We start from the raw sequence: 25,865 nt of genomic DNA, 5'->3' as shown, positions 1-25,865 counted from the left end.
GGAGCCCCTGGTCCCCACCTCCCACAGGGTTGACATTAGAGGTGTAAAGAGGCCCACCTGGATTTGTATGTCAGTGGTGAGGATTTGAACTCAGGTCTTCACACTTGTACAACAAGTACTCTCACCCATTTCCCTAGGCCCATTTATTGTGAACAAGACAGGGTCTCTCTACATAGTTCAAGTTGATCTTAAATGCACTACATTCCCGCTTTAGCCTCCCCTGACAAGCCTGTTCTGCCAGGTCTAGCATCTTTCCATCATTCTAAGGGGAACTTCCTGGAAGGCACTTGTCCTCACATTTCTCATTTGCCATGCCCTTTGCACACAAATCTGAGGATGAGTTCAGGATAGCTCTTTTTCTTTAAAGCAGCTGCAAGCGAAGACAGCCGCGGTGATTATTTTGGTGGATTGGGTAATGTTTTAGATGATAACTTCCTCCGAGGTGAGCTGTGTGTGCTGTGAAAATGGATGGGCCCTGCTCTGCTGGAGAGAGGCAGCGTGGAGATTGCTGAATGCAGACTGAGCCCTTGGCAGCACTCTGTGCTCTGCGACTGTGGGCGGCAGGTCTTCTAGGGGAACTCCCTCAGGTATTTCTGCAGCAATGTCAAAGGAATTGTATTACACGGTGCTCTGTCCAATTAATCCAGAAGACTGAGCATGCTGCTTGAGACACAGAACTTTTTGACTGCAGAAATCCCAGGCCAATGTTTTGCACTCTGGCACATTAAAGTACCCCGACTGCAGCAAAGAGAGCCCAGAGGCAAAAAGCAAGGGAAGCAAGGAGTTTCCTCTTCTCTGATGGTGTTTCTATCTTATATAGCACTGCTCTTTGGCCATGACATGGTTTCAAATGACATGAGCAGTTTGGTCATGTCACCTGTCTTCTCAGCTATATGAGCTGTAGCATAAACTTAATTCCCTCAGCCTGGTAAATCTATAACAGGGAGAGACCTGCAGCCTTCGCAAAGCCAAATACATTTATTCACTGCGATTTCAGTGATGTCTTTGTTCTCTGAGTTAGGAAGACAGTTCGCTGGGACTGGCTACTGTTTTTCTATCAAGGCCAGGCCTGTCATCCCAGCACTTGGGACATAGATGCAGGCAAACTTAAGGGGTTGAGACCACTTGAATGACATAGTAAAACGCAGTCTAAAAAAAAAAATAATAATAATAATAATAATAATAATAATAATAATAATAATAATAATAATAATAATAAAGGTTAATTTGTTGCCGTAGAACCAAAGAAAAAAAGCTCATCTGACTGGTGGTAACTGTGGCCATTGGCAGCTACCATTGGGTGCAGCTTGGATTGGGCCCTTTTCACCCCACATCTCCTGGAGGACCAATCAATTGGATGTGGAGGGGAATTACAGATTTCCTTCTCCTTTCTCAAGTTGCTCCTCGTGGACTCATAGACTTTTAAACATCCTTAATGTGGGCTGGTATTCAGGGTGGAAGATGCTGAAAAGATTGCTTAGAATAGTTTGCAATGTGAATACAACTTAAGTACCACCCTGCCATTTCTGTATTACAGAGGCGGATGGAGGAAGCTGCAGGTGCACCTCTTTGCCAGGCTCTATAGTGGCATATTTTTGGAAGACTGTATAATGTAGTGCCCATTATACCATAGGTTTCATGAGATAATTATGAAGCACTAAAGCAAATCAGCATCCTAAACTGGTTGAATATTCTAGCATTCTAATTTTGTATAGAGAGTGATTACTGTTATTATTATTTATAGAGTTCAGTAAGTGTACATATACTTTGTAAGCACGTAGGCAGGCAAGGTGCAGTGCTCTAAGGTGCCCAAGTTCTAATCATATGAATTAGACAGTGTAAATGGGAAAAAAAATCTACCTACCTACTCTGTAAAAAAAAATGCAAGGAGACTACATGGAAAAGAGGGCTCGAGAAATAAGTGTTTAGAAAGGAATGGTGTGCACAAAAAAAGCTAGTGAGTTTCTATCTTTCTTTCCTCACGCCTTTTTGTTAGTGGTTGTGGTGGTGACATTGTTTTGCTGTACAGGTCAGGCTGGCCTGGAACGTGCTATGTAAACCAAGTTGTTTTGAAGTTAACGTCTCCTAGTGCCTACTACCCAAGTGCTGGGATTGCAAGTATGCATTTCCATGCTTGGCTTCAAGAACATGTTCTTTTAGATCTAGGCTGAAGTTGCTTTATACAAACCAAGAAGAACCAAATTAGTTTAATTGAACCCATATTAAGCTTCTTCCTGAATCGTTCTAAAAAAATTCTACCTTCTTCCTATGAATTTCCTTCTGCTGAGCCTGCCCAGGTGGACTGCTGTGTTCTCAATCAACTCAGGGAAGAGAGAGTATAAGGGTACTAGGCCACTCTTTAGTGACTGGAACTAAGTGTGAAAAGCACTCAGTGTTCCGAGTCCATTCTGGCTAGAACATTCTTGCCTTCATCCAATCAATGGGGGAAAATGAAAACCTTGCCCCTTGAAGCATTTTCTTCACATGTAGGTAAATCTATCTATAGGCATGCATGTCACAAAAACCACTTGCCCCTTAAGGAAGCCCTGCCAGGCTCCATTAGAAAACATTGAGCTGTCTCTTCACTGCTGCTTCTCAGGTTTCAGGATGCCAGATGCACATTGTGACCGTGGTCCACTGATGTACACCACAGTAAGGCAGGTCCAGAGGCTGGCTCCCTGTGAGTACCTATGTGGAAGTCTTATTGCCATGAAGGAACAGGTATGTAAGTAAAGTGCCATGAGTTTTAATGTAATAATACAGCTCAAAACAACTTCAATCACAAACTTATTGCCAGGCTGTGATTATACATAAAATATTGGGTTATCTAATTGTTTTCCTAGTCTGTCTGTCTGTCTGTCTGTCTGTAACTAGGAAGCTCACAATTTCATCTAGGCTAGCTGGACACTGAGCTCCTGGGATCAACCACTTTCCTTCCCACAGCCCTGAGGTTTCAAATGCAACTGCCCATGTCTAATTTTGTTTTGTTTGTATGGTCTCACTATGTACTTCTGTCTGTCCTGGAACTCACCATGTAGTCCAGGTTGACCTCAGACTCAGAGATCGACCTATTTGTGCCTCTCAAGTGCATGGATTATAGGTGTGCACCACTATGCCTGACTCACGAATGGCATTTATGTGCATGCTGAGGATTTGACTTGCACAGCAAGGACTATTTTCACTAAGCCATCTTTTTTAGTCCCACAATTATCTTAATATAAAATTTCACTAAATGACTACAAATGCATTGTGTTGTTATGTCAATTTTTTCATTTTAGCTTGAGTTATTATACCATTGAAATTGCAATACCTCAATTACCTCTAAATTCTTGAAAGAAAAATGGTCACTTAGAACTTTGTCTCAGAGGTGAACTCTATCAGGGTTAGAGACCATGACACAAGTAGCTCAAATATAAAGCTACTAATATACCACGAGGAACTATACACTAAGAACTAACCTGAATCCTCAGAAAAGTGTCACTACAAGACTGAGGTGTTGTATATATACACTATATTCTAAAAGAAAGCTTTAAACTGATTTTCTCATGAACTCATGTAATCTCTTTAATTGAATAGATATATTAAAATTAATTTTGATTATAATATATATGGTATATTTTATCTATTAGCACCGACAAATATATACACACATATATAGATATTCTACACACAAAAACACATGTTTATGTGTTAACAATATGTATAATTATGTTAATTATGTAGAATATTGTTATTCCACATATTATTAATATAACATATAACATAACATAACATATAACATAACATATCATTAGCATAATATAATTATGTTAATTATATAGAATATTGTTAATTATGTTAACAATATATAGAAGCTATATTTTAATTGGTTTTCAGGAGAATTACAGGAAGCTAAATACCGTGTAAAAAATGCTTATTCTTTTATTTTTTCCTTTAACAACAGCAACAAAAACTTGGTGTTTGGATTGGGAGACTTTTTGCTTAATTGTTTATTTTCGAGAAAGGGTCTTGTTACATAGCTCAAACTGACCTTGACTTTAAGCCCTCCAATCTCTACCTCCTGAATGCTGGAACTATAGGTGTGCATCACCAGGACTAGCTTTGTTTTCATTCCTTCCTTCCTTCCTTCCTTCCTTCCTTCCTTCCTTCCTTCCTTCCTTCCTTCCTTTTCTTCTCTTTGTTGTTGGTGTGGAAGGTGAGAAGCTGCATCAAAGATTAAGGGAGCTTCTCCTTCCATGGAGATTGTTTCTAGAAGGATAGAACCAAGGTTCCCCATAGTTTTGCCAGCATTCATTTCCTTGTTTGGTTCAGGAATACTAATAGCTGTAGTGCATGGTATAGAAAGACAGTATGTTAAAGAGGTATTTCCTCCCCAGGAGCCTCTGGTACTGACTCCTAAGGGTTCCTGTATCTTTGTAAGTATAGTTGCAGATTGATGTGTTTGTGTTGGGGCAGAGAGTTCATTATCTATCCAGTTCCCATAATGTGCTTAGTACTGAATGGCTTAGATAACATGGTCTGTGCTGGGAGCACAGTCCCAGGATACTGGACTCTGGCCTGCTGGATTTGGACTTTGGCTCCTCACACACTGGTTAGGGAGAAGGTCAGGGTAAGATGATCTGACCTCGTCTCCTAACTTATCAGCAATAGCTTCACCTAGCTGGCTGAATGGGTATGCGGCACTCTACATAATGACAAATATTTGTAATGTGCTTTCGATGGTCCAGCCATGGTGTAGAAAACAGCAGGATTTCCTTTTTAAGGCCGAATTATATTCTATCATATACACGCTATCATTTCTTTACCCATTAATCTCTCAACAGACGTTTAAGCTATTTCTCAACCATGCTTGTTGTGAGTAATGCAGCAATGAGCATGGAGGAGGGACGGGTGTAGTTATGAGATATTGGATTAATCTCCTTCAGCTATATACCTGGAGGATGGATTGCTGGGTTATGTAGTAGTTCTACTGTTATTAACATTTAAAATATTTTTATAATGGCTGCATGCAATTACATTCCTACCAATATGATACAAGGGTCTCCTTTTTCCTACGCCCTTGCCCACAGGTGTTATCACTTGTTTTTTGGCTTTTTTTTTTTTTTTCTTTTTTCTTTTTATCACTGTCATCTTAACAAATATAAGGTGATATCTTGTAGTGCCTTAATTTGCATTTCATTGATAACTAATGATGTTAAGCATCTTGACCCATAGTCTCTGGGCATGCTTTTAGATTTCTTAATTATTTTTTTATTTATGTGTGTGAGGGGGTGATGTGTAAGTGTATCCCATGTGTGCAGGTACTTATGGGTGAAGGAAGAGGGTGCTGGATCCCTTGCAGCTAGACTGACATGTGGTTGTGAGGAGCCCCATGTGGGTGCTGGAAATCCAACCTGGATTCTCTGGAAGAATACAATGCATTCTTAGCTGTAAGGTGTCTCTCCAGCTCCCAATCTGGCTGTTTAAAATGTGGTTTTCCTTGGAGATGTGTGTTTAGGACCTTTGCCAACTCTTTAAATTGAGCCACTTGCTTTTCTACTACTGAATTAGAAAGGCTCTTCATAACTTAGCTAGTAACCCATATTCAATATGTGTAATTCGGAAATATTTCTCCCATCCAAATTTTGTTCTTTCACTCTGTTAATGCTTCTATTGTTATGTAGAAGTTTTCCAGTTTGATGTCATTCCATTTATTGATCTTTGCTTTTGAAACTCAAGCTTTCAGCATAATACCTAGAAAAAAAGATTGCTGGCCACACTATCATTGGCTACAGCCAATGTCAAGGAGCTCCAAGCCCTTCTTGGGGCTTCAGGCCTCATCTTAAGTCTTCTATCCACTCTCATCCTATTTGGTGTGGTGTTAAGACAAGGGTCAGATTTCCTTCTTTTGCTTGTGAATTCTCTTTTCCCAGCACAAGTCATGGAGCGCCTCTCCAATTCTTGCTGGTCCTCTTGCTGTGTTTGTGGGGGCTGTGTTTGGGCTCCTCTGTGGCTCTTGGTTTTTTTTGCACCTGTCTTCCTGTTTGCAAGGCACTCCTGTACTTTAAGATGAATTCTTCAGTGTAGTCATTTTATAGTCTTTAAAAACAACCCAGAAAAGATTTGCTGGATCCTACCGAAAGCAAACCTTTGCCTGCTTAGGGGAAGGGCTTATAAGCTTGGAAGGAAGACAGACATGCAAACAACCAACCACACCAGCGTGGCTGTCCTCAAGGCTTGCACAGGATACAGTGAGAAGTAAGGGACTTAAGTGCTCGCGTCACGTCAGATGGCCACAATTTGCTGAAGACCCATCAGCCAGGTATCACAGTAGCTGACAGGGTGTCAAGAACTTTCTGCATTGAATGCATGCAAACAAAATCATGGCCCAGCTTAGAAGGTTCACAGCTGTCACTTCTCAATGCTGTTTTCAGATCGCTAATTTGTCAATGGCTTGGTTATTCCCACACTATTAATCTGAATTAGCATTTTCAGGGAACAGTGACTCCTACTGAGAAATTATGCTTTTGAAATGCACACAGCTAGAATCTGGTTATGTAAGTCCTTCCTGGTGTCACCGTGCTTTCAAAATTACACCTTAAAAAATAGGACAGTTGCAGAAGAATCTGGAGGCTGATGGCCCTATGTCCCTCGCTGCTGTTCCCTGTTCTCATTAGAGCATGCAGCATCACCATGCTTTAATTATGCCATTTGTTTGTGGACTCCAACCTGTGCTTATTAAGGATATCTTTAATTTTACCTGATTAGCTAGATTGCCAATGTTTAAATGTGGGAGCTTTGATGAGTATTAAACCTAACACAATAGCCATGGTTCCTAGACTTGCTTCTGTTTATTAAACTTCCATCAGAGAGTTGGAATTGGAGCTGCTTTGTTGATATCTGAACCTACTTCACAAACTATAAAGTTCAATATTTAAAGATATTTTAAAACTGAGACTTTTTTTTTCTCATTTAATTCCTTCTTGCCACTCTCAATTGAGATTATTTGTAATGAGTATGAGCACACCAGCGATTAAATGGTGTCTAGATTCTGGAAGGAAGATGCTTGCAGTTAAAATTCACTGCTGGCTGCGGGAGCAGTCACTGCAGAGCGCTGGCTCCTAAGCTGGACGCCAAGATACTGGCAGCAGATCTGGCCTGGGCTGGAGCGCATTGCTCATTTCGTTCCCACCGGGAGTCCTAGGGCAGCCAGCAGCCAGCTCCTAGCTGACCACTGCAGCCAGCAGGAGTACAGAGTCCATGGCAGGCGAGCAAAGGTCACACTAAGGGGGCAAATGTTCCATCCCAAAACCTAGGCAATTTCGGACAAGGAGAAAAGTTGCATGATTATAGAACTATCCTTAGAGCCTAAAGCCTCGCAGGGTCGGGTTGTAAAGACAAAGTTTCACCCTCTGATAACTGCAAGGGACTCACTCTATCTCAGAATTCTTCCTAGATGCTTTTGCTCTAGGACCCAAAGGATGGGCCTCGCACTCCTTGCCCTTGATCCTTTTCGATCAGGGAGCTTTCTCCCAGTTTCTAACCACAATTCCCCTAGGCTCACCAAAAGAAGGAAGTTGGGTGAGGAAGAACAGCTACACCGACCACTCTAGGAACAAAGAGCGGGAGCCAAGGCTGAGAGCTCCCAACTCTAACCAGACTCTTACTGGACGCTAAGTATGCACGGTCCCATCAGGTTTACCCGTCTCTGCCTCCGGCGCAGCTTTTAAAAGGCGTCCAGTGCACCCTCTAACTTCGAATGCATCCTTTGTAACTCCTAACTCTCCCACTACCCTTACTGCTGTCTTAATCTGTTTCTCACGGTTTTATCAAAACTCAGCCCCAACTGGGAAGCGAGCGCCCCCAGCTGTTCACGGTAGCCCTTCAGCACCACTTTAAGAGGAGCTTAGATTTTTGATCCACCTGCGGTTCCTATGGGTCCCCAGCCGTGTGGGGCACATGTTCGTGCACACACGCGCACTCACACTCCTGCTTCCTCGTTCTCAGCACTCCACCCTCCGCCACTGCTTCTCCGTGGGGCGGGTGGGAGGGAGGGCAGGTGACGTCAGGACTGCAGTCCCGAGGAGGAGAGCGGCTGGAGAGGGCTGTGCGCTCCTTGCTGAGGATGCTGGAGGCGCACTTGGGCAGCCACCGCTCCCGCGCTCCTCCCTCTTCTCCTCTGCATCCTTGGTCACAATGCGAGCCCGCGGGGGAGCCTCGCCAACCTCCAGGTGAATTGAAAGTCGTCTCCCCAGGAGGACGGAGAGGGTGCTGCAGTTCTGGTATGGACTAAAACTGCAAGTCCGACAGAAACAGCCCAGCCGAGGAGCCGAGTGCGCGGGGCACAGTGCCCGGTGCTGCGTCCAGGGGCTACTGAAGGTAGCTGTGGCTCAAGCTTGCACCCTCATCTCCGCTCTAGACCAGGACCCAGAGCACACTTGTCACCGAGCGAGCCGTTTTTTTCCTCTTGCGCATTTCGCAGCCGCAGCTGGCGTGGGAAATGTGAGCATCGTGGTGGCTTCCTTCGGGTCGCCCAGAAGCAGCTGCCGGTGGGAGAGCTAGCAGTGAGGCACGGGGGCGGCAGCCTCGGCCCGAAGTAAGTGCAGCAGAAGTTTGCGTCGGTTCCCCTGCCGCTCCCCTTGAGCGAGTGGGAGGCTCGTCTCCTCCCTCTGGCTCCCAGAAACCTAAAGGGGGAACTTAGGAGGGAGTCCCTGAACCGGAAAGCAACCCTTTCTAGAGCAGGCAAACACCAGCAAGGATGCAGTTTGGATGCTGGGGTGCAAAGGGAGGAAACCCCCAAGTGGGTGGGTGGGGTGAAGGAGCAGAAAAGAGCCCGGACTCTGGAGATCTCAGAAGGGGGAGTGTTTAAGGAAAGGGAAGGTGGATGCAGTCACACCTATGCTGGTGACCTTGGTGTGCATCCCCGGAGTGTAAAGCCACGGGATTAGCAGGGGCTGGAAAGCTCAGAAACTAGGGGTCTGCCTGGCTTTACATTCCAGCTGCGCTGAAGGGCATGCAAGCTGTGCTAGCTGGAGGGCCGAGAGAGATGAAAAACGGGTCCCATGACAACATGCTGGAGGGAGGGGACTCTCGAAGTCAGGACGTTGCGTGTTTGGGGACATCTGAGGTGCTCCTGCCGCCACCTAGGCAGAGTATGTTTTATAAACATAATAGGAGGAACAGGGTGTGACACTTTGGTCGCCACGGTTGAATACGAGTGTTCTGGAGTCTCAGTTGCTAGATTCTGAAATTGGGCAGCTTCTCTGAGGGTGACAAGGGACGCACGTGGGGTCATGGACAGGAGCAGCAGGCCTCCGGGCTTTGCCCCCCCAACCCTGGCTCTCTTGCAAGACTGCTGGTTCCTCTCCGCGCCCATGTTCCCAGCAGCAGATCTGGATGACACCTGGTCTCCTCAAAAGAGACCCTAGGCATTTTGCTTACTTGTTTTCTGGCGGGATCATCTCCCTTTGGTACCCCGTTTTCTCTGACTGGATTCTCCCAAAGATGTTTTAATTCTTTAACAGGCCAACCTTTAAATGGTTAAAAAAAAAAAAAAAAAAAAAAAAAAAGTTCAGAAAAGCCAAGCCCTTCCTGGCGAGAGGCCTGAAGGTGGCATGCCCAGGGGAGAAGTGAGCTTCTCCACCTCTTCTCAGGGAATAGTACATTAAATATAATCAAATGATTTCAGGAGAGGTATCGTCTTTAAGAATATGACTAAGTGGGAAACCAAAATCCCACTTGGATTTGATATTCAGGATGGCTCTTTGATGGGGGTTGTGGTGGGGGGGAAATAGTGAAAAGCTGATCCCAGTGAGATTTAAAAAAAAAAAATCATTAATAAATCACCCAATCTCATTGTTTAATTCACCCAAAACACATTATGGAATCAGTTTTTTTTTCTTTTTATATGCATTTCCTTGAGTACTAGGCAATAGAAATGAGAGATGTACGGTCCAGTTTACAGTTGATACAGAAAAAACTGGGGAGAAATAGATGGTTGGTACGTAGCAAGGTGCTGGTGTTGCATTATAGCTCTTCTGACTGACAGCCCTGATCCCTGGCAGTGTGGCCCAATGTCAACTGGATTGTGTCTTCCTCGAAGGCTGGAACACTATCAGTTATTTTTTATATGAACCAGGCATGTGATGACACACGCCTGTAGCGCTAGCACTTGGGAGGCAGAGGCAGGGAGATCTCTGAGTTCAAGGCCAACCTGGTTTAAAGAGCAAGTCTAGGATAGCCAAGACTGCACAGAGAAACGCAGTCTGGAAAAACCATAAATAAATAAATAAATAAATAAATAAATAAATAAATAAATAAATAAAAAAAATCTTGCCAAGTACATATTGGTCATCAGTAAGTCCTGTGGATGGGTGGACTCTTGTTAGTTAGAAGTATCCCAAAGGAAGGATAGTAGTTGAGGAACACAAAATGAGGGGGAAACTGAGCCAGAGAGAAAGAGGAAAATGGTAGAGAGGACAGGAGAGGAAAAGAAGCTAGGGTTGTAAACATTTGAAGATATCTAGTACATGTATGTATGCGAGGGGAGCATACATGTGAGTGTACCTGCAAATGAACCTGTGAGCATGTGTGCAGAGACCAGAACAGGACAATAGGTGACTTCCTCTGTTACTTTTTGCACTATTGGGTTGAAATGGCATCTCTGACTGAACCAGAGACAGGTCAAGACTCTCTCAGGGTTTAGTTGTCTCTGCCCCCTAATGCTGGGTTACAGGAGCACACAGCCATGCCTGGCTTTTCACACGGGTTTTGGGGATTTGAAATCATACCCTCATGTTTACAGAACAAGCACTCTGACCCACTGAGCTATCTCCATGGCCCAAGATACATATGTATTTGCTAACAAGCAAGTTTTGTTTTTTATCTTCCTGCAATGGAAGCTTTATGGTCCACATTGTTATGTTTTCATAGTTATGGCTATTTATAGGTTATGTTTCTAATATGATCTGGATGTGTTTACAGGAATTGGATAGACTGATAAAAGAATGCAATCATCAAAACAATTCCTTCATATATCTAAAAATATATATTAATTGCTACTATATAACATATACAATGTGCTACTTAATATGCACATTACTGCTGCATGTATTTTAAACACATTTAATTTAAACTTGATTAAAAGATTTATGCCCATAAACATTTACCCATGAAAAATAAGCACACACCTACAAGACTGTCATCGATTTAATTAGTTTAGCACATATTTACTATTGTTGCCTTGTAAATTCCAAGGTGAGTAATGAGTCCTTCCTCAATTATATTATTTCTATCAGATAACTAAATTTATATATTTTTTCTTTTTAAAAAAGTTTATTTTTTACTATGAGCATAAGTCTGTGTCTGTGTGTGGGTGTGTATACATGAGTGCATGTGCCCTCAGAGACCAGCAGAGGGCATCAAATCTTCTGGGGCTGGGATGACAGATGGTTGTATGGCCTCTGAGGAAGTTGCTGAGAACTGAACTCAGGTCCTCTGCTTATAAAATGAGAGGTTACACACACACACACACACACACACACACACACACACACACACACGGGATAAAATCAGACACTGAAAATTAGAACATACCAATGTCATGTCACTTTATTTTGGACATACTATTGTGTACTTAATATTATCAACTTAATGTTCCAACACAGAATAGAATTTATAATTAGTGAATAGAAAAACACTCTGTATTTTCCATTATTGAGTATTTTTATAGCCATTACAAGCCATTATCAGAGTTCTAGAGAGAATATTGCGGTTGTGAATGATTTATGGAAGTTTAAAGAATTTTTATGCAAAAAGTTACATTTCAGAAGCAAATGTAAAGAAATAACTAAGAATGGTAGCTGAAATTTGAGGTTTTTTAACCAAGCCCCAAGCTGGTCTCTCTCTACCACAAGCACCCGCTGTGCGTCATTTGGGGAGCTCTGCTAGTAGAAAGAATGACTACTTGAGCAAGTCTTGCAGTTTTGGCAAAGTTTATACTCTGGGGGAAAAGAAGAAGTGCACTTTGGACAGTTAGTTGGGAACAGAAAGGCTGGGCTCCCACCGCTGTGGAATTTTAGATTACAAAAGTCAGGGCCTAACATGATAGAAGATCCACAATTCACAGGCACACACTCTGATGCATGACACTCTCTTGTTGCCCATTGTAGACATGGGAGAAGATCGGGTCCCAGTATAGCTAAGTGCAGAGGACATCTAATGGATTTGCTACTCTTGATTTTCTCCATCACTCTTTCCAAGTCAACACCCCGTTACCCCCACTTCTAAGAGGGATCACACCTGCCAGCCCCTGACTTCTGAAACTGCCACTGCCTCCTCAAGTTTGTTAGAATAGCAGAGAACTTGCTGGGAGTTCTATGGCCCCCAGCCTCACACACAGGCCTGACTGGAGAATCGCTGAGTAAGTGATGCTTGGGTTGGGCCTCCCCGAATCTTTTCTATACAAAAGAGTCCAAGTCACCAAGGCAGAGCGGCTCTCAGAATCATCTGGCCCAAACCCTTCGTCTGACAGAAACTCCAGCCTGGAAAAGGCTTCCTGCCAGTCTCCCTGTGAGCAGCTGTAGAGTGCCCAGAGAAGAGCGGAGCTGACATTGAATTCTCACATAGCATAGGCCATGGGCTCTGGAAGAGGTGGCCTTGTTCATGGAATGATCTAGCGTTTCCCCAGCTATGCAACAATGGCAAAGTTACTGAAGTCATTCTACACTGCTGTGTCTTTAGGTAAATGCCTGCTTTACTTTGGTAGGTTACTATCAATATATGTGTATAGATACCCTTGCACAAGCAGTTATTTATTGTTTTCCCTTGAGATCAGTGGTTCTCTGGCAAAGGGTTCAACCCTTTGGGGGTTGAACGACCCTTTCACAGGGGTTGTATAAGGCCACCAGAAAACATAAATATTTATATTATAATTCATAACAGTAGCAAAATTACAGTTATGAGGTAGCAATGGAAATAATGCTATGATTGGGGTCACCACAATGTGGGGAACTGTATTAAAGGGTCACAGCATCAGGAAGGCTGAGAACCACTGCTCTAGACCATGTGTTACAAGGGAAGGAACCAGGCATCTTTTTCTCACTGCTTTCTCAAGACTCCGTGCACTGTTTGGCAATAATAGATACTCAGAACATTCAAATGAATGAATGAATGAATGAATGATGTCAAAGAGACATCACTTAAATAGAAACAAAATATGTTCACAAGAGCAACACACTTGTGCAAACTCCAAATCTGAAGCTCTGCTCATTCCTCTGCCACCATCACCCTGATTGACAAGGAGGGCAAAATGCCTCCTTCTCAAACCCAGTTCTCCCACTGGTCCTCTCTGTAAGCACTATCTCCTTTTGTTCTGGTTTCCTGCACCAGAAAATCCTGGATTTGTTCTTTTCTTTTTTTTTTTTTAAATTACTTTATTCACATTACATCTCAATGGTTATCCCATCCTTGTATCCTCCCATTCCTCCCTCCCTCCAATTTTCCCCCTACTCCTCTCCCCTATGACTAAGGGGGACCTCCTTCCCCTGTACATGCTCATAGGGTATCAAGTCTCTTCTTGGTAGCCTGCTATCCTTCCTCTGAGTGCCACCAGGTCTCCCCATCCAGGGGACATGGTCAAATATGAGGCACTAGAGTTCGTGTGAAAGTCATACCCCACTCTCCACTCAACTGTGGAGAATGTCCTGTCCATTGGCTAGATCGGGGTAGGGCTTTGAAGTTTACGGCCTGTATTGTCCTTGGCTGGTGCCATAGTTTGAGCGTGACCCCTGGGCCCAAATCTGCCAATCATAATGTTCTTCTTGTAGGTTTCTAGGACCCTCTGGATCCTTCTACTTTGCCATTCTCCCACACTTCTCTCATCTAGAGTCCCAATAGGATGTCCTCCCCTCTGTCCCACTTTCCTGGTAAGTGAAGGCTTTCGTGGGACATGCCCCTTGGGCTAGTGTGCAGATATAAGTGAGTATATACCATTTGAGTCTTTCTGCTTCTGGGTTAACTCACTCATTATGATCATTTCTAGTTCAATCCATTTGCTTGGACTCGTTCTTGATTCCTCTTTTGTTTGGGACTAGCTTGATCTATCAGCAACTCCTGCATCGGGACCTTCAGGATACATTTCAAAGCTGACCAGCTGTCCCCACTGCCCTTGCTAGTCAGCTGGTCCGTTTCCATCACTTCTCATTATTGCAGTGACTCCCTCACTTCTCGCTCTCCGCTCTAGCCTTGCACTATGTCACAGTTAGATTCCACACCGCCAGAACAACTGCACCAACACAGAGGTCAGGTGACTTTTTTTTTCCCTTTATTTTCCATTTTACTGTTACAGTAAAAGAAAAAAATCTTCACAATGAACAAGTTCTACACCTTACTTCCCTCAATGCTTGTGATTTCTTCTCCCAGTTCCCCCTTCAGTTGCCATACTTTTACCACCCTATGTCCTTCCTGCTCCCGTAGCAATCATGCTAGCTCCTATGTAAGCAATGTTAAACTTAGTGGTCTTTTTGCCTGGCATGCTCTTCCCCAGATACCTTTGACTCCCTCCTCCCCATCTTTTCTCCAGCTCAGCTTCTCAATGAGGTCTCTCTTGACTTCTCGACTTAAAATTATGTCTTCTAACTTGTTATCTCTTTCCCTACATGAATTTCTTTCAGACATTGTAACCAAAAGCATCATGCATCTTATTCACTTATCATTTTTGTTTCTTTCCTCTATCCAAGCACATGCTCTGTGAAAATGAAGATTTTAGTCTGTTTTGTTCCCTTCTTTATTTATCATTCCTGCATGTGACATACATATAGACAATCAGAAGATATTTATGTAATCAGTGGGAATGTGATGGTACCTCTATCATGTTAAGAGTAAATGAAATGATGTGTGTTGTGTTTAGTATAGTCCCCAAAGGAAGGTTCCAGCTATACATTTTGTACCTGGATTGAAAATAACACCTTCTACCATGATATTTATTTATGTCATTCTTGGGCAGAGCTAGGGTTTTCTTCTCCTAAGAGTCACATCCTAGTTCTTAAAGAAAATAGAAGCCCGGGGCAATGGTCTCCCAGAGGCTGGAAGTGCAAGTCATAGATAAAGTGATGAACTGAATCATGAAGGGGCTTTTGCATCATTAGTTCTAGTTATCTGTACCAAGAACATACGCATGATGTGAGGGGAGGGAGAGCAAGAGGGAGGGGGAGGGAGACCCGTGCTCTTTCGTTGGATTTTATTTGTTTTAATATGGTTACCTCCACATGCTAGCAAATTTTAACAGAGTTATAAAGCAACATCAACTAACCAATGAGAATTATGTAAAAATAAAATAAAATGAACCATATAAAGCCATTTTAAAGGTTAGGTTTAAAAATAAAAACAACTTGTTAACTGCAAAATACTATGCTCCAGCTGTTTAAGTGCAGGTGATAGAATTATTTAATGGCTCTACCAGAATGTTACAAGTGGTATTTTGCTTATGTGTTAAATTTTGGTATCATGTTCATTTCCATATAAATTACCACATCGAAATATACAACTTATTTCTCCTAGCTCCAGGCAGTCCCACGTTAGAAATGGACACACAGCAGATTCTTGTGCATTTACGATAGGTTTGTTTATTAGAGAAAAGTGGTCTCTTTTGCCCATTTTTCATTCTAGAAATAGAAGGAGAGCCTTGGGTGTAGGACTTGTAGGTTACTAGTTCTGTTTGTAGCATGCTCTGTGTCTGATTTACATTAGAATCCCCTTTCTGGACCAAGAAAAAAGTTACCAGAGCAGCAAACATAGAACCAAGAACCTTGTGTAACTGTGGAAACGATGAAACCAGAACAAGTCTTCAGGGAGAAATAGAGAAAGAGAAGGGGCAAACGAGATGCAGAGATGGAAAGATAAAGGGGGAGGATAGGAGAAAAAGGATGGGGAAATAGAGATGAGACAGAGGCAGACAGACAGACAGACAGAGACAACTGTAGGACAGAAAGGCAGATTTGTGTAGAAACAGAAGCAGATGTAACTTATCTTTCCAAACAACTGACTCTTTCAGTGTCTTCTGCCCACTTTTCAAGCATGTTTTGTTCTGAACATTCAACATAATGAGGCGTTTGGATTTTATTTCCCTCTTAGAAACACTATTACATGTGGAATATAGGTTCCTGGTTGCCCTAAGAAAAGCCCATTACTTCATTGCTGAGCATCAAAATTATAACAGTAGTTTGCTTTATTGTAGGGGAAAGGGAGTCTTAATATCTACTTCATAAAATTCTTATTTTTCCTTCATGGTATACCATGAATGTCTAGATTGGCATTTTTCTTTTTCCATTTGTGTTTGGGGGGTGGTGGTGGCAGCAGCATTGTAGGCGTATGTGTGTGTGTGTGTGTGTGCGCGCGCACTGCATGTGAAACTTGAGATTTCTGTCCCAAATCACTCTCAATCATTTTCCTCCTCATTGAATGAGGCAGGGTCTCTTAAGCTCAGTTAAGCTCACCAATATAGTTAGCTTCTCTAGCCTGTTGGCTCTGGGGGTCCCCTGCCTCATCATTCCTAGGCTGAAATTCCAGGCTGGTCGCCATGCCCACCTCATCCTCACATGGGTTCTGGAGACCTAGACTCTGACCATTATTCTTGGGCAGCAAATACTTCAACTACTGAGTCATCTTCCTGCCTTAGGCTGGCATTTTTATAACTTGTCTCTCGATTGTCTCCTTGTTGGTTAGTTCTAGAGAATAGGAGAATATATACATATGATACACAACACACACACACACACACACACACACACACACACACACACACACAGAGAGAGTGAAATGCATGTGTTCTATTAAGAAGGCACTATTGAATAGTCCTTACTTGCCACTCTTTAAAAAGAAGCAAATATATAATATTAAGAAAGTGCAAATAAATATAAGATATATCTAAAATTAAAGATTTAGATATAATTGAGAACTAGAATTTTTGAAACAATTAAAGACAGGGTGTTGGATGCCTATAATCTCACCATGTAGACACTGAGATAGAAAAAGCTTGTGATCAGCTCTAATGACAAGGAAGGGATAAAGTGAGTTGTGAAAGAGAGAAAGAGAAAGAGGGAGAGGAACAGAGAGAGGGGCCAACAGAGACAGAGTCAGAGGTAGAAAAGGGGGCAGAGGAGGAAGAGAAGGAGGAAAGGAGACACGATAGAGAAGCTAAAAAGACAATCAAACAGGACAAGGCGTCTTCATTTATATGTCCGTCCATTTGCAAAGGAAATAAAATGCCCCATTAGCCTTCCACCTCATAATGCCGTTCTGTACAGAACAAAGTGATGAGCTTGCTGGAAAGTTGCTGAGAGTTCTGATCCCAGATGCAGTCACACCAGCATCCAGTGCCCCTGGATATAATGACCATTTCATTTTTATCTTCCCTCTTCTTTCATCTTTCCTGCCATCCTAATGGCTTCTTCGGTCCTCGGCCTTTTGGTCCCCAAAGGCCTTCATGCAAAGTGTGACCAGCCCTCCCCCTAGTGGTGATCTTGAAGTTTTCCTTCCACGCCCTCGCTGATGCAAAGCAGTTATTTTCACCTGCTGGATCTGGCCAGGCTCACAGCATTCAGCTTCCATAAGCATAAGCAGCTCAGCTTTGCCTCACAGCACTCGACCATCAAAGTCCATTAACCAAAATCCACCTTTTGTTCTCCAGAAAGTGCAAAGGTGAATTTCCATGTTTTTCTTTAGAGAAGTGTTGAGTGCAGTAGAAAAGTCCCGTTTTATAGTGCTGTGGTTTCTGGGTGGAGATTTCTCCTGTAGCCATTCCCAACACGACCTCCGTTGGCTTGAATAACCCTTAAAAATGTAATTCCCATGAAAGTGTGCAAACTGGCTCCTGAGTTTTACTAGTGTTGGTGTTAACAGTGACTTGAAAAGAAGCGTGAGGCTTCTCTGCCCTCCTCCCGTCTCTCTCTTTCACTTCAGCTTTTCCAAGGATGGAGTGGCAGGTCATCCAGTTTGTTCTGTGGGGGCCAGAGAGGAAGTAAGCACTTGAGACTTTGCAGTCCACTTTTGCTTCTGTCTCACATCATTTCTCTTTTATTTTCTTTAACTCAGCCGTTACAAATATAACTACTATTCTTTGTTTTTGGTTTGTATTTCAGAGCTGAGGACAAAACTCAGGGCCTTGCGCTTGCTAGGCAAGCGCTCTACCACTGAGCTAAATCTCCAACCCATAACTACTATTCTCAGCTAGAACAGCACAAGGACAAACAAGAAACCCTGAGTTGAGGCTTACATTTGACATTTGGCCTGTGGGTCTGGATCTACTGACCTAGGGAACAGTTTAGCACAGTGAAAAACTAAATGTCAGAGGATTCAAACACACACACACACACACACACACACACACACACACACACACACACAGAGAGAGAGAGAGAGACAGAGACAGAGACAGACAGAGACAGAGACACAGACAGACAGACAGACACAGACAAAGAGAGAGACAGAGACAGACACAACCATGCAGACATATACAGATCCCGTGTGTGTGTGTGTGTGTGTGTGTGTGTGTGTGTGTGTGTGTGTGAAAGCACTTGTTTCAGAGAGAATATCTGGACCAAATGAGATAATCCTGATCATTTCACCTTAGGACCCACCTAAGCTTGACCTGTTTTGGGTGAGTGAGGTCTCTGGGGCTGCTGTGGAAGATATGAGGACACGGCAGACGGCAAGTTAATGAAGAAAAATATGAGCGTAGTGTTCCCTTTTCCTTCCCTTCTCTTTTTAATGGCTTGTCGGAAATACGATCCATACAGTATAAAATCCATCCATGTAAAGAAAGAAGTTTAGTTGTTAAGCTGTGTCCATAAGGTTTTACAACTACAGCACCCCGTCTCCCCTGGAAGAAACTCACACAACCATTCTCAGCCAGTCGCCCATTAGAAGCCACTTGCTGTTTCCTTGTCTTCCTGCATTCTAGCCCCTGGTAATCCAATTTCTGTGCATGTAAGCAAACCTATTCAGAACATTGCTCATGACTCCAGTCTTATAATATGTGGCCAAGGGTCATTCTTAGTAGGGCATGCATGACTATAGTTTTATTACCAAGGGGTAGCCTTTTGTGTGTATATAACAGAATTTGTATATCCACTGGTCAGTTAATGTGCCGGCTTTTTCCTTTGGGACTACAATGCATAATGCTACATTGAAGATTCCTATGCCCATTCTATGTGAATGTTGTTTTCATCTCTCTGAGCAGATGCTGAGTAGAGTTTTGGGTAATTTGGAATCTATATTTCATGCTATGAGTAGCTGCCAAATTGGTTTCTGAATCAATTGTTCAGGTTTCGTTTTCTCCATACCCTCACCAACAGGTATTCTAAAGAGTGTGGCGTGAAATGGTATTACACAGTTTTCATTTTTATTTTACAATTGGCTAATGATGTGAAACATCTTTTTATGTTTATTGGGTATTTACATAAGTTTCTGGAGAACTGATTATTCATTGGTCAATTTGAAGTTGGATAGCCACTTTATTTTGAGTTGTGTTCTTTATCCATTCTCCAGACGAACGCCTGATCAGATGTATATAACTTATTCCTTTCCTGTGGCTAGTCTTTGCTCATAGTTTAATTTGAAACTCTGAAAATTTGATATTTTGTGAAGTACATTTTATCTATTTTTACTTTAGTTGAATGTGCAAGAAATTCAATTTGGCTAAAGTTTTATTCCCATGTTTTCTTCTGCAAGTTTTGTAATTTTAGCTCTTGCCTCATTTAGGTCTGTAATCTATTTTGGATATACATTTTAGGATCTGTTTGTGAATTTCTGGAAAAAATAGCAAAGGCTTTGTGTGTTGAATTTGAAAATTAATTTTGAGAGTCATGTCATTTTTTTAAGTGTGTGTGGGATGGGAGAGATCAAAACACAACCGTATTGAAGAGTATTGAAGGGGAGTAGAGAAATGCATCGATGTCTCTGGGTAAGGAGACAAGAAACAGTATGTAAAAACTTTACAGAAATAAACCAGAAAAGGCTAGTGAATGTATGAAAATATGGATGCCAGTTTAGTTGGTTTTCAGAAAAATGCAACTCAGGACCTCATGAGATGCTCACTATATGATATCCATCCTGTTTTCATGTTTTTCCTTTTCTCCCATTTTTATTAGTTCTTCGTATATATTTTATCATATTCACCTCAGCTTCTCTACTTAATTCTCAGATCCACCCCAACCCCTCAACCTGATGACTTTGTGTGCTCTTTTCTAAAAAAAAAAAAAAAAGAGTTCTTCCTACACGCACACGACGTTCCTCTCCATTCAGTCAGTCCCTCTCTAATTTTCCCCGCATTGTTAAATAATGTTAAGAATATGTCTTACATTAATTTTGTTTAACGTTCTTTAAGTATGTCATAGCCTTCATTATAAATTAAATTATTTTTCAATTTTACTTTTCAGTTGTCTGCCACTAATATATAGATTGTATAATTGTTTTATGTGTATTAGCCTTATGCCTCAAAAACATGCCAAATTTGTTATTTTTCCTAAATTTTTATAGATTTTAATGGATTTTCTTTATGCAAGATCATATCAATTACACATTGAGAGAATTTTATTTCTTTCTAACCTGGGTACCACTTCCTCTGTCCTCCCTCCCTCTCTTCATTTCTCTCTTCCTTCCTTCTCTTTAAAAAAAAAAATAATTTATTTATTTTATTTGCATTGGTGTTTTGCCTATGGGTATGTTTGTGAGAGGGTGTCAGATCCTCTGGAACTGGAGTTAGAGACATATGTGAGCTGTCATGTGGGTGCTGGGAATTGAACTCAGGACCTTTCGAAGAGTAGCCAGTGCTTTTAACCTCTGAGTCACCTCTCCAGCCCTCTTCCTTCTCTTTTTTTTTAAAATTTATTTCTTTTGCCCATTTGCTCTTACTACAACTGTGCTGTAACAAATAGAAATGTCAAGAGTGGACATCCTATCTTATTCCTGACCCTAGGGGACAAAGCGTCTGGTCTTTACCCTGAGTGTAATATTAGCTGTGATGCCTTTTGTCAAGTTGAGGGTGGACCTTTTCTCTTCCTGGTTTGCTTGGTGGTTTATCATGGAATGGTAATGAGGTTTGTGAAATGCTTTTCTGTGTTTATTGAGATGATTGTATGGGTTTTGTTCCTTATCTCATTAATATAGTTTATTATGCTAATTGATTTTCTGATGTTAAATCAAACTTTCATTCCCAGTATAAATTACACTTGGATATATTTGTAATCTGTTATGTATATTGCTGGGTTTAATTTGCTAATATTTGTTGAGAGTTTTTTGTGTCGATATTCACAAAAGATACTGATCTTCAAACTCATTTTCTGCCTTGGTTTTGCATTACTCTTCCTGAAGACCTGTGAACAAAATATAAACAAATCTCTTCACTCTGCATAGGGCAACAAGGACAGGCTAAAGAAATACTTGTATCCAAGCCCAGCTTGGTAAAGCAAGCAGTTTAACTGAAGCTACTGATGAGAGTATAGGTGAAGATGTACATACCGATACAGAGGACGCTCTCCTTAAAGATACAGAAGTGCAAGCTTCCTGCACCTTCCTCCCATTAATCTTCTGCCTCCTTTAGACTTCTGCAACTGCCCAAGAGGGTGTGTGGCTGGGGCAGCATTGTCTGCTGCTGAGGATGGTCTTGGGGAGGAACATAGAGCAAAAGATGAAGATCCAGTGACAGTCCTTTCACCTGGGGGAGAGTGTTAATACATATAGCCTTGTGACAGTCTTATGGGTGACCACAACGGCTCTGATTTCATGGCCAAGGAACAGAGTTTTGCAACCCTTGAGTACTGGGGTGACAGTGACCTCTCTCCTTCTACTTTTTGTTCTAAACACTACTTTTCCATCCACTTTAGGGACTAGCACGGTTATGGGGGGGGGGTTGAAGAGCAGGGAGTAAAGTATTCCTGCTGAGTTCTTGGCAGTAGCATGAAATTAGAGGGAAAACCTTCTAAAAAAGACACAGGACTCCTGACCACTTAGATGCGGGCGGGCCCAGTTCTGGGGTAAACTATGTAAAGGGTGTGTTCTACCTGGTCTGTTTTATACATGTATGTATTCAGAATGTTTTATTGATCATCTACTGTGTAGGAAGAAGTACATTTATTACTGAAATGTTTAAATTTTTTAAAATCCTGTTCTCAGAACGTAACAAAAAGAACAACAAGAAAAGACAGACATCTACAGAGTAATTGCCAATTTACTTAAATAATCACAACTACAATCTGCATGGTAAAGAGGGACATTTTGGTTCTGCGAGAGCGTACAATATGGAGATCTGGTTGCGTGTTTTGGTGGAGGGAACAGAATACTCAAAGGTCAGGCTGCGGGAAGAGGGCAGAATCCTGGGGATGGAGCACAGAAAACAGGAATAAGAGGAATGACAGGAAAGAAAAGGCAGCAGCCAGGCTGGATGCTTCACTAAAGGTCCACATTATCCTCCTCAGAGCACTGATTTTCTGCTTCCAAATGTGTCTGTATGGATTAACCAATCTCATTTTTATTTCAAATTTTTTTTAAAGAAGGAGATATCACTCTTTATTTCTTCTCTTTCTGTTTTATTGTTGTTTACTTTTATGAGACTCAAAATGGAGTCAGGAGGAAGACATAGGAAGTAAAGTTATGTAAAAATATTTGTAGGCTGACTGAAAAAGAATAAAGGAAGAATAGCAACTTTGGCAATAGGAAAGGAAGGATGCAGCGAGAAGGAATCTGGTCCAGTTCTCTGGTTTTATGGGCAACACATCAAAATTCAGAAATGGCAGGTGACATCCCGGTCATGCAGCGTGAGGTGCAAAGCCAGAACCCAAAACTCATCTTTCTCCCTTTAAAAAAAAAAATCCCTCTTGCTCAAGCTGAGCTCTCTCACATGAGAAAAAAAGAAAGGAAGATTTCGGGCAGGTCGTGCCTGTTGCAGCTGCTCAGAGATCATCAAATGGTGAGAAGATAGAATATCATGAGATGGAGATACATGAGGTGGAAGAGTAAGCACGTGCCTCCAAGGAGTGGTCCCCAGGGGAAAAAAATCAAGAGTTTGTTTTTATAGAGTGAGAAACACAGAGAGATTTATATGTAAAGAAGACAGCTCTTGCTGCCCACAGTGATGGAAGAAAGGAGGTGAGGGCAGAGGCAAGAAGTTTGAACATGAGCCTACAGGAGGTGAGGTGGGCATGGACAATGGGGCAGAGCAGAGATTTGTTCTGGGGTTGCATGGGACAAGATCATAACCTGTATGAATGCCAAGGGAAAGTGGAACCTGCCTGCACAAGAGAAAAGGGCAGAGTGAGTTCCCTCTAGACAACTTGGAAGATCTTTGGCCCTTTCCTAAACTCCTGAAGTGTGCCAAGCTTTCCATTGGAGTATCTGTGTCTTTTCCTCCAGATGTTCTGACCAGATGTTGCTTCTATAGCTGTAGTGTTATTAACACCTTGACTTTGCCCTCCTAGATATCTAAGTGTACTGTGAGAGGAGGAGATCCACAGGAAGTAAGGCACCTGCTGCTGAGGTGTAGCCCAGTGGCAGACCACACTCTTACCATCTGTGCGGCTTTGGGTTTAATTCCCAACTCCCCACCTCAGTCCCCAACCCCAAATAAAAGTGCATCCTCTTCTTTACAAATAGACGAATGTTTGCCTATTTTTCAAATACCAACTCAAATACTCCTTCTTTGGTGAAGCTGTGTTATTATTGTTTATACTTAAATGGCATTTATGGTACATTTTTTGCTGTGCCTGTATTGTCTGTATATGCTTTACATGTCATCAGTGTCCCTGCTTGACACCTAGAGTCAAGAATCAGAGAGAGATAAAATGATTTACTCCAGGTTACAAAGGCAGCCTGGCCTCACAAAGCAAATACTTGGCTCTACAATGTCGTCTTTAGCCAGGAGCTCTCTGTGCCGATTTAATGACTGTCAGTCGTGTTGTTTACGTTCCCATCCCCACTGCTAGGTACACGGTAGATGCGGAACGAGAGACAGAATGAATGATCTGGAGGAAGACTTAAGAAAAGAACATGGCAGGAGTGGGATGGGGCCTTCTGTTCCCATCTACAAGCTGCGCTATTTCTAGGCCATGGGATCCCTTGAGCTGCCTCACAATTCAGGCCAATGTAATATCAGGCTTAGCGTCACATTATTCAAAATTTTCCATTAATCCTCTGGCATGCTCTAGTCAACTAATGCTGCCCTCGGTCAGAACAACGGCGAAGCTTCTGCCCTGGCAAATATTTTGTCCTTTAGCACAGTTGCTTTGTTGTTATGGAGGACATTTCTGCATCTCATATTGATTTAAACATTCAGTTATGAATGCTGTGAAGACAGCTCTTTATGGCTAATGAGGATCGTATTGGCTGCAGACATGTGGCGGTTTGAACAATACAGCACATACTTGTTAACTGCATGAAGGGGATATGCAGACTTATTGATCAGAATTTGTAGAGCTTCTGGTCCTGTGCTGATAGAGTTGAGAAAAACTGGGAGCTGAGATGCTACTGTATTTTAGTGTCAAGTGGTGAAAGTAGTTTCAGAAAATTCATTACATTTTGCACACAGTTCAAGTTGTGTTGAACTTTAGCACCAATGTAGATTTATACAGATGTGTCTTGGCTTAGGGGAAAATGTCTTATCAAGATCTGAATCCAGTATAGATAACGCACAGAATATTTTAACTCAAAATAATCTCTAAGTGGTTTGATGCATATTTAATGTAATGAGAACAAGGATCCGGGGGACTCGGTCACTCTTTGCCTTTTTCTTTTTATTCCATCAATAAAGCAAACCAACTGAGCAGAATTGTTGGCAAGATAGAAAGTACAATGATTTTGTATGTTTGATATAGTCTTCTGTGTAGAGTTTTGTCAAATATACATTAAAATATATGCTTTAGTCTTCATCCAAAGTAGGATTCCCTTCTGCTCTTTCCCTAAATCTGAGCCAAACAGCTCCAATGTGTCTGCAGAGAGAGCAGGAGAAAGCAGGTGCTTGGGGCTGGCCCTAACCACCGGCTTGAATTTAAACATCAGCAAGCTAGTGTCAGGAGGCAAGCATGGTAGGCAGATGAATGTTCCCTGCAGATGTTCATAGCTTAACTGCCCAAAGATGGAAATTTACCTCCAATGAGAAAAAGGCCTTTGTACACAAGATGAAGGATTCTGAGGTGAAAAGGTTTGCCTTGAGTACATAATATAATCCCAAGTGGCCATGTGAGCGAGAAGCAAGAAAATCACAACAGAAGATGAACAGAAGTTCAAGATGACTCAAAGCCACAAGCCAAGGGATGTGACACACACTAGAAGACAGAAAGAGTAAGGCAGTAGATTTGCGTTTGAGTCTTCAGAAGGAGTTTAGAAAGAGTACAGCCCTAAAGAAACCTTGATTTTTCAGCCAATGAGACTATTTCCTACCTTCAGAACTGCTGTAGTCTGTGCAATGTTCTCTACAAGCTCCAAGGCCCACAATTGGTAATGCTATGTTCAGGAGCTCTGGAAATGTTAGGAGGTTGGTCTACCTGGAGGAAGGAGTCACTTGGGTTGGGCTTTTGGAGGTATCTTGTCCCTAGCTACCACCACTTCATCATGACGCATCCACTATTGCTTGTATGGTTTGTTTACATCTTAGGAAACTGTTTAAGTTCCTGCAGAGTGGAACAATAGGTACCACGACTACCTAGCTCCTCCTCCTCCTCCTCCTCCTCCTCATCCTCCTCCTCCTCCTCCTCCTCCCTTCATCTCTCCCCCTTCCTTGCTTCTCTCTGCTTCCTGTGCAGTGAGGTTAACAACCTTCTATTCCACACCTCTGGTCCTGTGATGTTCTCCCTACATGATGCTCCCTAGTGATCACAGATTGGACCTTCTAAAACTAG

This window comes from Acomys russatus, chromosome 9 (genome assembly GCF_903995435.1).
Source record: "Acomys russatus chromosome 9, mAcoRus1.1, whole genome shotgun sequence".
Classification (NCBI taxonomy): domain Eukaryota; kingdom Metazoa; phylum Chordata; class Mammalia; order Rodentia; family Muridae; genus Acomys; species Acomys russatus.
This window is presented reverse-complemented; position numbering follows the sequence as displayed.